This window comes from Odocoileus virginianus, chromosome 33 (genome assembly GCF_023699985.2).
Source record: "Odocoileus virginianus isolate 20LAN1187 ecotype Illinois chromosome 33, Ovbor_1.2, whole genome shotgun sequence".
NCBI lineage: Eukaryota > Metazoa > Chordata > Mammalia > Artiodactyla > Cervidae > Odocoileus > Odocoileus virginianus.
Genome location: NC_069706.1, coordinates 2143907 through 2156610, shown reverse-complemented (window position 1 = coordinate 2156610; position 12704 = coordinate 2143907). Strand labels below are relative to the sequence as shown.

At 56.0% G+C, this 12704-nt stretch overlaps 1 long non-coding RNA gene across 1 annotated transcript; it reads left to right on the top strand.

Annotated features, from left to right (window-relative positions):
• Positions 1-4421: 4421 nt before the first annotated feature.
• Positions 4422-6382, top strand: LOC110148438 (uncharacterized). Its single transcript, XR_002317167.2, has 3 exons — positions 4422-4485; positions 4701-4806; positions 5926-6382. It is a non-coding gene; the product is annotated as an uncharacterized lncRNA (long non-coding RNA).
• The last annotated feature ends 6322 nt before the right edge of the window (positions 6383-12704 follow it).

Genomic DNA, 12704 nt, shown 5'->3' with positions numbered 1-12704 from the left:
AGAGCCAAACTTCTAATCAGTCTCCTAGTGTTGGATAGTTGAAAAGTTGTTGTCATTAAAAACGATATCTTCAGGAAAACCTTAATTTATAAATTCGGCACACCTTCCCAATCACTTCCACTCATTTATTTATTTGGCTGCACCGGGTCTTAGTAATGGTATGCAGGATCATTTAGTTGTGGCAGGTGGGATCTAGTTACCCGACCAGGGATCGAACCAAGGCCTCCTGCGTTGGGAGCATGGAGTCTTAGTCATTGGACCACCAGGGAAGTCCCTCTCATCGTTTCTTCTTTTTTTCCCCATCATTTCTTAGGATAACTTTTCTGTGGGTGCAATGTTTTAGCCAAATGGGCTTCATGTTTGTAAGGTTTTTAAGTTGTGAGAAGGTCCTCAATACACTCCCCCAGGGAAGTAAGAGAACCCACTGCCCACATTGTTCCTGACCCTGGGAACCTCCAATTTCATATCTTTTGAGAACTTATAGGTTAAAAATGTATCCCATTAAAAAAAGAACAATCATTTTTACTTTGTAAAATTAGTACAATCCTATTTTAAAAATGGAAGCGATACGAAAAAGAACAGAGAAGAGAATAGAAAAATGTCCTAAATTCTACCATCTGGAAGTGACCCTAGTTTTGTTTGAACATTGTTCCAGAAATAGGTTTGGAAAGACAAGCTCAAGGGCAGGCAGATGGAAGGAAAGATAAGCAGGTGGGGCACATGGAGACCTGCTTCTCTTAGACACTTCCAAACTCTAGAAAACAACACAATATGTACAAACAGAGTAATTCGCTAAGAATGCTGGACCCCAGCAATTCTTAGTTGGTGAAGCCTCTCAAAGATATAAGCAGAGGCTTCCCTGGTGGCCCAGTGGTTAAGAATCCGCCTTGTAATGGGGATTACAGGGGACACTGGTTCGATGTCTGGTCCGGGAAGACCTCATATGCCAGGGAGAAACTAAGCCTGTGTGTCACAACTACCAAACGCACACGCTGCAACTACTGAAGCCTGCACGCCTAGAGCCCCTGCTCCACAAGGAGAGAAGCCACGGCAACAAGAAGCCCACGCTCGCAACTACAGGGTAGCCCCCACTTGTCGCAACTAGAGAAAGCCAATGCCTAACAACGAAGACCTAGAACAGACAAAAATAAAAAGTTAATTAAATTTAAAAGAGAGAGAGCTAGGCAGATAGGCTTGCATTGACGTGGGTCTAGGGGCTTGTAGGCAGCATACAGTGGATCTGGGGTTCATGAGAGGCTCTCAGAAAACCTCGGGCTGTTTGGTTAACTCCCTGCAGTGGGTTGGACCAGAAAGCAAGCCCTCACCAAGAAGTGAGTCCCTTGGAGCCTTGATCTTGGACTTCCAGGCTCCAGAACTGTGAGAAGTAAACCTCTGTTGTTTGAGGCCCTCCCCCTCCCCCCGGTCTGCAGTGTTGGTTACAGCAGCCCAGGCTAACACCAGGTGAAAAGCACTTGTGTCAGGGCAGCCTCAGGGAATTGAACCTGGAGATCTTGCCTCCGTCAACCTGACTCTTGGGTGGAGGTCATTTTATTTTCAGCACTTGCACTAATGGGACTTTAATTACATATGAGATCAGACAAAAACATATGGCCAGGCTACCTGGTGTTCCTTTAAAAATACTGAGTTTCTCTGCAGAAAGCTGGAGATAAATGTTTTGCTTAGAGCATTCAGTGAGATTTTTAAATGAGTGAGTAAAGAGGGAGAATCGAGAGCTTCAGAAATACACAGCTAAGTTGTCTCTCCGGAGGGGCCACCTGGTGTGGCTACAGACCCCCAAAGGCAAGCGAGGGAAAGTCATTCAGTCATTTCCGGCTCTGCAACCCCATGGACTGCAGCCCGCCAGGCTCCTCTGTCCGTGGGATTCTCCAGGCAAGAATCCTGGAGTGGATAGCCATTTCCTTCTCCAAGGGATCTTCCCAACTCAGGGATGGAACCCGGGTCTCCTGCATTGCAGGCAGAGTTTTTACTGTCTGAGCCACCATGGGAGCCCCACCAGGCACAAAGGCCAGCTTTGGACTTCTCTCGGGACCGGGACAGAATGCCCCTTCCCTTCTTGATCTCCCCCCTACCCTACTCAGCAGGATCTTCCATCTGATTCCTGGGGCCTCGGACATCGGATGGGGCCGCCTGCAGGACCCAGCACCCCCTGCCCCGCCCCGGGAGCCTGAGCCTGGGACGCAGGATCCAGCCTCCAAGCAAGCAAGGCAGGGGCTCCCGGCCGAGGGGCCCAGGGAGGCACCCGCCAGCCCTGAGTGCGCTGGGCTGAGGCCTCAGTCGGTGTCGGAGCCCACGGGGAGGGGGGCAAGGGATGTCAGTCCTGACCTGCCCTCGACCCACGCGCCAGTCGGCCCAGCAGCTGCCCCGGCTGGGAGAAGGGGACCCAGCTGTTCCGGGCTCCTGGAAGACTGAGATCCGGGGCACGCCCACAGAGGGGATTATGGTTTCAATGCTCCTAAACCCCCTCGTGCGCAACTCTGATCCCCAGGGACAAAGGGCCTGTGTTAAATCTCCCCAGTGGGCTCAGAGCCAGCACTGGGCCAGGGTGACCGAGGGGGCGGGGCTTCCAGCGTAGGTGTGCATGTTGCAGGAAGAGTGCAAACTCCTGGGTGTAGGGATAGCCGGGCAGATGTTAGAAGGTGCATCCTGTGTTGCACACATGCATTGGTAAGCACGTGTGTGCATGCGTGCCCCTTATAACCATGCGCCTGCCATCTATGAAAATGTGCTGCCCATGTGTCCTCAGGCGAGTCCCGTCACGCCGCCTTGTCCAGTCCGGCAGCCAACACTTCCTCCAACTCCCACCCCAGGTACTGCATCCTGGAGTCCCAGCCAGACAGACCCTGCTTTTGAGCTCACACCCTGGCAGTCTGCAGTGAGAATGAAGCCTCCTAACTGGCAGCTTTTTCAGAAAAAGTGCCTGACGCTGGGCTGGGGCAGGAACACAGGCCCCTTTGTGCCACCTCTGGGCCCCTTCTTCCAGCAGCTGTACCTGCCGGGGTCCTAGGCCTCCTGCGTCTCTGCCTTCCCAGGAGGATCCAGGGCCCCGGGAGGGCTTCTCTGCCCCCTGCAGCCGGCTGCCCTTCCCTAGAGGCACCACGTGGCTGGAGGCCTCTGGGGGCGCGTGCGGAGCTCTGGAGGACAGGTGAGGGCCTCACCTTTGCCACAGGAGTCAGGGTGGGGGCCTGAGCCCTAAGGAGCCTGTCTAGGGGGACCAGCGCAGGCCCGGAAGGAGGAGCCAGCTTCTGGACAAAGCTGCTTTCTGCTCCATGTGTGCTGAGTTGCTCGGTTGTGTCCGACTGTTTGTGACCCCGTGGACTGTAGCCCACCAGGCTCCTCTCTCCAAGGGATTCTCCAGGCAAGAATTCTGGAGTGGGTTGCCATGCCCTCCTCCAGGGGACCTTCTTGACTCAGGGATCAAAGCCATGTTTGTGTCTCCTGCGTTGCAGGTGTGTTCTTTACCGCTGAGCCTGTAGGGAAACCCAAAAGGGCGATAACACTTGTTTATTGGCAACGGTATTGACATTTCATGAACTTTTCAAATCTCACATTCTTCTTCTGAATTTTTACTAATCATTTAAAACGTAAAATGTATTCTTAGCTCACGGATTGTGTAAGAAGCAATGGCAGGTGGGACTTGGCCTGCGGATTGCAGTGTGCTGACCCCTGGCCCCGGGTCATGATGTAAGTAAGGGAGGTGGCAGCTAGACAGGGCCTCCACCCCAACACCAAGCCCCCAGCACTACCATCCCGGTGAAGCCAGAGTCCCGGGTTCCTGGCAGCCAGCTCTTCCCCAGGAGGCTGTGCACACACCAGGCCACTATCTGGACCCCTTTTGCTTGTCATCATGTGGGGGTTCTGGACCCTGAACCGGGTTCAACATGAGGCAGGAGCCCTGGGCCCCACGAGGCCCTGTGGGCAGCTACGCTGAAGCACCCCTGTGAGGCTGACCCTCTTTGGTCAGCTGGGAAGGGCTCTCAGACACCTCCCCCACCTCTGAAGTCAAGGTCAAGTGCAGGGGCCTAGAAGAGAGACCCAGAGGTGAGAGTAGAATACCGGTCATTGTCTTCCTGTATTTGTGTAGGCTGCGGGGCCAAGACAACCACAGAGCTCGTCCGGGAGCCTCCCCCTGGATGGCTCTGGGGATTCCCCCAGGAAGACCCCCTCCCAACTCCTTCCTGCCACCTGCTGACCCCTTTGCTCCTTCCTCCTGGAGGAGAGCCCATATGGCTCAGGAGGGTATAAAAGGCCCAGTGGAGGACCTCCAGGCGCCAGCAGACTCCCAGCACCAGGACTGGACCACAGGACTCCACAGGCCAGATAAGGCCCCGCCCCCCGCCAAGCTTGGCCCACGAGGTCAGGGGAGGCCCCTCTCTGAGATCAGATGGCCTGTCCTCTTCTCCCCAGGAGCCATGCTGCTGTGGCTGACCCTCGCCCTCCTCTGGAGCCCCACCTGCTGGGCACAGCGTAAGTCTGGTTGGGGGCCCCCCCAGCCCATCCCCCTGGAGGCCCCCTCCCTCCGTCCAGGGCTGGGGCCTGGGCCAGCCCTTGTCACAGACGGACTCTGCTCTTAGGCCTGTCCCCTCGTAGGAGGGACTGTGTCCTTCTCTGGACAGAAACAGCCAACATGTCACTGTGTGTTTATTTTTTTCTCTTCCCCACCTGGTTCTTTCATCTAATAGAAGTGTATGGGCGTGGAGGAGGTAACTATTTCAGTACCTCTAGAGACTTCCAAAACGATATCACCGGGATTCGAGTGTTCATAGGTCCTCTGGGCCTAATCAAGAGGTGAGTTGAGCAGGGCCTGGAGCCCCTCACTGCATCCCAGCCCCTGCCCCTGTCTCGGGAACCTGGGGAGGGGGCTGGTCCCTCCTCCCACCACCCTCACTGGGGTCCTGATGTCTCCTGAGTCAGCTGAGGCCTTGGGGTCCTGGAGCCCCCAGCCAGCACCCTCTGTCTGTCCCTCTTCCTCTGCTGTTTCCTCCCCTGCACACCAGCCCTGTCCCCTCCTCTCTCCCCCATCAAGTCCAGCCTCTGCTTCTTGGGTTGATCTAAAGGGAGGGGTGCTTCTACCCACTGTCTCCTTTCAACCCCAACTCAGCTCAACCAGGAATGGTCTCTCAGTTTGAGAATGCCTATGGGAAAGCAGAAGTTCTGCCCAGGTTAGAGTCAAAGAGAAAAGGAAGGAGGGTCAGAGTGGACCACTGATTGAATACTAGAATTGTAGAGACAGCAAGCCCAGGGTCTTCCCCTAATCGTTAAATGGGGGCTTTGCTCCAGGCCTGGGGTAGATATCTGCTCTGCAATTATGGGGTCCCAGGGACCTGGGGAGAAGGAATGGGCCAGAGCAGCAGGCACCATCGGGGCCAGAGTGTGGGTGGGGCCATGTGAGGAGGGGACACTCTGGGATGGACACTGAGGTGGGGGAAGGTCACAGATAGGGGTCACCTGCTCCTGGGGCCCCCACCTGGTCTAGTGCAGTGACTGGGGCTCCAAATGCTGGGCCCGGCGTCAGTTCCCCTCTCTGAGCCAGGAGACCAGCTGCAACTCCTGAGGGCCCTGGTGACTGTGCACCTTGGGGAGCTCTCCTGATGGAAGATCTCAGTCATTGCTCCCCCAGATCATTCCCACTTTGCAGATGAGCAAACTAAGGCCAGGAGAGGCTGGTCAACAAGCCCCAAATCACAGAGCCTGAAAGTGTCAGAGCAGGGGTTAAGACCAGGAAGGCACCAAAGTCACGTGCTCAGGCACTTATGCTGTAGTGATAGGCTGTCCTTGCTGATGCTCAGGCACTTATGCTGTAGTGATAGGCTGTCCTTGCTGATGACGTTGGGGGTGGTGTTTAGAGGATTGGGGATTGGCGGGTCATCCATATCCTGGACCTTCAAAGCTCCCCCTTCCTCTCAGTATCCAGGTGAGATATGGCTCTTCCTGGAGTGCGAAATATGGAGCCCCAGGTGGGACACCTCAGGAAACCATTCTGCAACCAGAAGAACACATTATAGGAATCTACGGCTCCTATAAGAATTTCCTCCGCTACTTGGTCATATACACAGACCAAGAGAGGCAGTACCTATTTGGGAAGGAAGATGGCAACACCTTTATTGAATTCCCTGATGACAGTGACAAGGTGCTCACCAGAGTCTACGGCCACTACAGGCTTCTGGGCATTACTAGCATTGGCTTTGAATGGGGTTATCCTTGATTCTAAAACAAATAGCACCTCAACCAAAGAGAAATGTCCATTCCTGAGTTTCCAGGTCTGATCTGTGGGTTACCCTGCCAAGGCCATCTGGTTGGTGGTGGGCACAAAGCGGCAGGGACCTGAGTGCAGCCCTGAATCAGAATCCACCAATAAATCCAGCTTCTGCAGCCACAGTGGGTCCAGGGTGCTCCTTGGTCTGGGATGCGAACAAAGCCTTCTGAGCTCTTGGGATGAGGCCTCCGGGGCGGAGCTGCAGGAGGAGGCAGGAAGGGGTCTGACAGCCCAGGGCTGGGTGATTCTGACAGGATGCAGGGCCTGCCCATGCAGACCCCAGCCGATCCCATAATCTCTGAGGATTCGGGGCTCCCAGCGGCCCCATCCTGACTCTCTGCTGCAAGGCCATCCAGGGAACCTGAGCTGTCCAGGCTCAATTCCAGGATTCTCTGAGTGTGCAGGGGCTTGGGGAAGCCACTCAATCATTCATTCACCCATTCGGAACAGGTATGCCCCCTGGCTGGCTACGGGCTCCCTGTACTCTGGAGGAACAGATAATGGGCCATGCGTCCAGCTGGGGGTTCCCCATGGGGAGTGGATGCAGAAGGAGATGGAGGCAACTGGTGGTTTCATCTGCATTGATAGTGACAGGTCTAGTGCCCTGTGCTCAGGCACATGCCCAGTGGTGGGTGTGCTTCAGGGAAGATTTCCTGGAGGAGGCAATATCTGAGCTAAGTTTAAGGGCTGAGTGAGAGCTGGCCAGGTGGGGTTAAGGGAGGGAGGCCTTCCAGGCCAAGAGATCAACATGGGAATGGCCAGAGCCAGGCATCCCCAGGACCCCACTTCTTGAAAGGCGGGCATCTGTTATAGCCTGAAGGGAAAGGAAAGCAGCCCCCAGGCCTGGCACATTCTCTCAACACCTCCATCAGACTGCAGCAGCCTGCCCCTCAGCCACGGTGCAGAGGCCGCCCTGTCCCCGCTCAGCTCCCTGCCCAGCAGCCCTAAAGGGACAGGACTTCTGCTTCCCCGTTTGCAGAAGGAGATAGCGCAGGCCCAGAGGGCACAAGTGACAGAGTCGGGATTGAGGGGGAGGAGGTCTGGCTGCAAAGTCTGGGCTCAAACCCCCAGACCAGCGAAGGTTTCCAGATAGATCCTCATCTCTTTGTGGAGATCCTCACCAATATGTTCCTCTTCTCTGATTTTAAATTTAAATGCCTGTTGAGGGTCACTTGGGCTTCTCTGGTAGCTCAGATGGTAAAGAGTCTTGCCTACAATGTGGGAGACCCGGGTTTGAATCCTGGGTCAGGAAGATACCCTGGTGAAGGGCATGGTATCCCACTCCAGTATTCTTGCCTGGAGAATCCCATGGACAGAGGAACCTGGCAGGCTACAGTCCACACAGGAGGGTCACTCTGTGGTTTTAACCTGGAGTCTGTGGGGAAAATGCAGGAATCCATGAACTCAGGTGTGGAAGAAAGCTTCAATGTTTTCATCATCTTCTATGGAATTTTCATCTTTCCTTTGGTATAAAGGGTACTTCAGACCACTCTTTCACATCACCTGTGACCTTGTCATGTAAATTACAGTCCTCCCAGATAGCTTGAATTTCACATTCAGCATGACTTCTAAATTCTGGCTGTTTGCAGATTTGCCTTTCTGGGTTTTTTTTTTTTTTTTTTTTCCTTTTTGAATTTTGGCCAGGCCTCAAGGCACAAAGGTTGGTCCCCCGACCAGGGATCGAACACAGACCTTCACAGCCAAATCCGTCACTAGGCCACCAGGGAACTCCCAGATCTGTCTCTTCCTGAAGCAGTAATAAAGGCACAGGGGTTCACAGGACGCTGGTGAGGCACACGTCAACAGGTGTATCTGCAACTGCTTTTCAGGACATTCCCTTCTTTCTGGTCAGGGAAGGCAGAAGGAAGGATCCAGAGAAGGCAGCAAGACACACAGCAGAGCTTCTCCAGCCTCACACGTGGCAGAGGGGGCTCTCCAGCGTTGTCTTCATGGCTTCCTGGCGTCCTGTTTGCTGAGGGCTTAGCTGGCTGGCAGCTCTTCTGCGTCCCCTCCGCTGCGGGCGGGCTTCCCACTTGCCCCCAGGGGGTGGAGTGGGTGACAGCTGTCCTCCGGTGCCCTGGGAAGGTGGGTTGGATTGTGCTGAGATCTGCATGTGCCCCTTAGCTGGGGGACGTTTGCAAGAACCAGGGACAGGGAAGAGACCTAGGAGCAGGGCGCCTGGAGTTCAGCGGTGTCTCTGCAGATCCGGGGTGATGGCGTGTGGCAGTGATGGTCGGGCTCAGGTCTTGTCCCCAGGATCCTGCCTGGCCTTGGCCACCATGTCCCCAAAGCGCCTTGGGCAAGGTGATCAACCTCTCCCAGGCTGTTCCTTCAGTTACGGTGGGGAAAAAGCAGTGACGTGATGTCACCAGGGTTCAGACATTTGATCTGGAGGCCTAATCCGAGTGATACCTTATTCCAAGTCTATGGAAGGGGCAGGGGTTTAGATTTGTAATTTACACAGGAAATCTACCAAGAGCTCAGGCAACTCCACCCAAGTGAGGGAAGGGTGGGGCCTTCTTCCACCTTCTCTGCAGCCAGCCTCTGTTGGGCCATTGTTTCTGTGTCTCTCCTTGGGGGTCACCTCGGGTGGAGCCTGCCTTAATTCTTCCTTCCCACGAACCCAAAGCCCCCCGGCTCTGTGCATCTTGGGTGTCTCTGAACAAACATCAATCCTGGAGCGGGGAGGGGGGTGCTAGGGTCGGGAGGGGAGGCCGGTGAGTCTGCGTCCGTCCCAGCGTCCGGCTGGGGTTTGGGGCACACTGGAGTCCACGGTCAGGAGTCCCCAGCAGCCTGGACTGGAGTCCCCGCAGTGGACGCGCTAGAGGCGTCACCCGGCGGCCGCGTCCCGCACCCGCGCTGCGGCACCAGTAGGGGCGCCAGCCGCCGCCGGGTACCGCGCGCTCCCCCCGCCCAGGCGCCGCTCTGGTCAGTCCGCCGGCCGCCTGCACCGGCTCCTCTGCCTTTCGGGAATCAGCTTCAGGTGGGGATTGGGCCCTGAGAAACCATTCGCGCAGTCGCCCGCCGCGGTGACCGACGTCCCCGGCCCCCCGCCTCCTCTGGGAAGCAGGACCCAGCGAGGCCCAGTCCCGGATCCGCCCCCCGCGCGGGGCTTCCTCGCGGTCAGGTGGGCTCCGATCACCTGTCGGGACCGGAGGCCAGGTGACCCCGGGCTGGTACCAGTCGGCAAGGCCAGAGCGACGCTAAGTGCCCGCATTGAATAAAGGTCCTGCACGCAGGTGAGCACGCCTGGTTCTTGTTCCCGAGGGCAGTGGTTCCAGGGGCCCCCAGGCTCACTGTCCCCGGGTGCTAGCCGCCGGCCTGCGCACCGTGTGAGCCCCGCATGCGGATCACCCGAGATGCTGAGGACCGGGGCAGCGTCCCCACCACGCGTGACTCCGTGGGTTAGGGCTCGGCCTGGAAGATGCCTCGGTGTTTGCTGTGGGAACCATGAAGGAATCCCTGAGAACTGGCTCCTGAATGAGGCTGAACTGTGCCCGGGCGTGGGCTTCGCAATGAACCCCCACAACGGCCCCCACCCAGTTGGCACCCTGCCTCGCCCCCACACCTCTGCCCCAGCTGCCCGCTCTCCTCCATATCCTCCTCTTCTCCTGCCTTCCTCAGACTAAGGCAGGGCCTGCTGTGAACATCTGTCTCTTCCACCAACCTCCTTCCATCAACCTTCCATCCTGACCTTTCCCCAACCAGGAGACACTGTCAGGCGACCCCCTCCCAGCTTGCCAGCTCCAGAGGAGGTGGGCACCAGAAAAGGGGTCCAGACTCCTTGGGACTGAAACAGATGTCCCTGTTAGCAAGTTGGGGCAAGGAATTAATTCTGCAACAGAAAGGAGCTAGTTCCCAAGTGCCGCTGGTGGAAGCTACTCCTGTTGAAGAGTTTTGTTTGTGTGTGAGCAGTTCTCCTGTGATTTGATTTATTCCTGCAGTAGTGGATGGATGGATGGATGGATGGAAGGAAGACTAGCATTGATCCTGAACGCCCATGGGGTCAGACCTAATGCCCGGGGGTTTCACAAGTGTGATCTCATTTAATCCTCACAGCCCCTCTCAGAAGGGAGAGAGGCTCCTATCTTCAGGAGAGTTGACGTACTACACCCAGTGAGCTGTGGGATTAAACCCCCCACTGCTCTGCCCCCGGATGGACATTCAGATGTCCATCCAGGGTCCATCAGGTGCCCTCTGTGGAGAGACGTTCTTTCCTGTGTCCCCACACCCCACGTGCCCACGCACTTCAGACTCCCACGACTTGGGGTCTCCCTGCAGGTTTCCTTCTGCTGCTCTGGGAACTCGGGGCCAAGACGCTCAGGGGCCTTTGGCAGAACCGGCCTGGTGCCCATGAGCTCCTTCTCGGCGGTTCTAGAAAGTTCAGAGACCAGACACGTGCCACACCTGAGCCCTGGGGTCCAGGCTGAGGGAGGGGCAGCTTATCCTGGGCTTGGTTCCTGCTCCTCATCTGGTCTGTGGTCAGACGTCAGCCTCGCGGCCTTTGGAACATTCCAGGAACATTCCTCTAACCCCTTCCTTACCCACGTCCCAGCTGAGCCATGCAGGGTCCTCGCGTGTGCGCTGTGAGCGGTTTCTCCTCCGCAGCACTGACCAGCGTGGCGCCCGGCCCCTCCCCTGTCCTGTCCCTGGACGGTGGCCCTCGTCCTGGGCCCGCCAGATGCCGATCAGGGCGCAGGGGCCGGCCAGCCCCGGGGCCTTGAGGGACATTCAGCCATGTAGCCGGGGGTGGGCAGCCAGGGGCCAAGAGGAGCTGCTGGAGGTGGAGCTCCCTCCGCCCCCCAGGAGAACCTCCACGGGCCCCAAGAGACCCTCTTTGTCTGTTTTCCAGGCCGGGGCTGGGGTGGAGTTCTAGAAGCACAAGATCAGTCTTCCGAATCCTCTGCAAACAGCCTCTGGAAGCTGTGGGCAAAGAGGACAAAGGGATCCTGGAGCCTGGATCCTGGCCGAGGTCGGGCTGCAGGCTCTGGGCTTCAGGCTCCTTCCTCCTCACTCACTGGTGACAGCGGGAGGCGGGTGGAGGCGGAGGTACCCTGGGAGCGGAGCGGCTTCTGCTGTCTGCTGCCGGCAAGTGTGCGGGGTCTGGGGGATATACACACACAGACACAGACACAGAGACACACACACACAGACACACACACACAAACACAGACACAGACACACAGACACAGAGACACACACGCACAGACACACACACACAAACACAGACACACACACACAAACACACACACAGACACACACACACAGAGACACACAGAGATACACACACACAGAGACACACACATAGACACACACAGAGACACACACAGACACACACACAGATACACACAGACACACACACACAGACACACACAGAGAGACACACACAGACACATACAGACACACACACAGACACACAGAGATACACACACACAGAGACACACAGAGATACACACACGCAGACAGACACACACACAGATACACACCGACACACACACCGACACACACATAGACACACACACAGACACACACACACACACAGACACACACACACAGACACACATACAGAGAGACACACACAGACACACACACACAGATGTGCACTCCACACAGGGTGTTTGGCTTCAGTGATGACCAGCTGTCCCAGTGTTGGGGCCAGTTGAGGAAAGCAGGAGCGACTCCGTCTTGAAGCCTGTCATTGGTCTTAAAGATAGGATGTGGACTGGGCCTGAGCCCTGCCCAAGACTGAGGAAACCATTGCTGGTGAAAACCAGTACTCCTGGAGCCTTCTGTCCTTACAGACAGCAAACAGAGATTGCTGTTGGGGTCAGGCTGCCCCTTTTAGATTAAACATCCCCCCTTGATGCATAATCATTATTTCCCCCTCTTTAACCTTAATTGTTTGTTCTCCTAGCACCTACTTGTTGTAAAACTCAATCATATACAACAAAGAGGTTGCTAACATGTAACCAGTCACGTAGTAGGGGGTATGAAACTGGGCCTCTCAGAAACAACAGGGCCCTTGCTGGGAACTGATTCCCCTTGGACCTGCTGGAGTAATAAAGTGTACTTCACTGTCTTGAGTGTCCTCCGAGGTGTGTTTTGCGACTCCGGATTCCACAACACCAGGACTCACGACGCACCAGTCTTGGGCCTCAAGCGCCTGGCTGTCTCCTTCAAAGCCCCCATTTTTTTTTTTTTTTTTTTTTTGCTTGTTTGAGTTTCTGTTTTTGGCTGTTGCACAGCTTGTGAGATCTTAGTCCCTCAAAGCTTGAGCCTGCTCTTGGCCGTAAAAGTGCTGAGTCCTGACTGCTGGACCACCAGGGAACTCCCAAATCCATTTGAGATTCACCATCTTCTGTGTCACCACCAAGGCTCCCGAATTGCAAATCTCACCGGGAGGGTGAATCTGGACTCCATCACTCGGGGT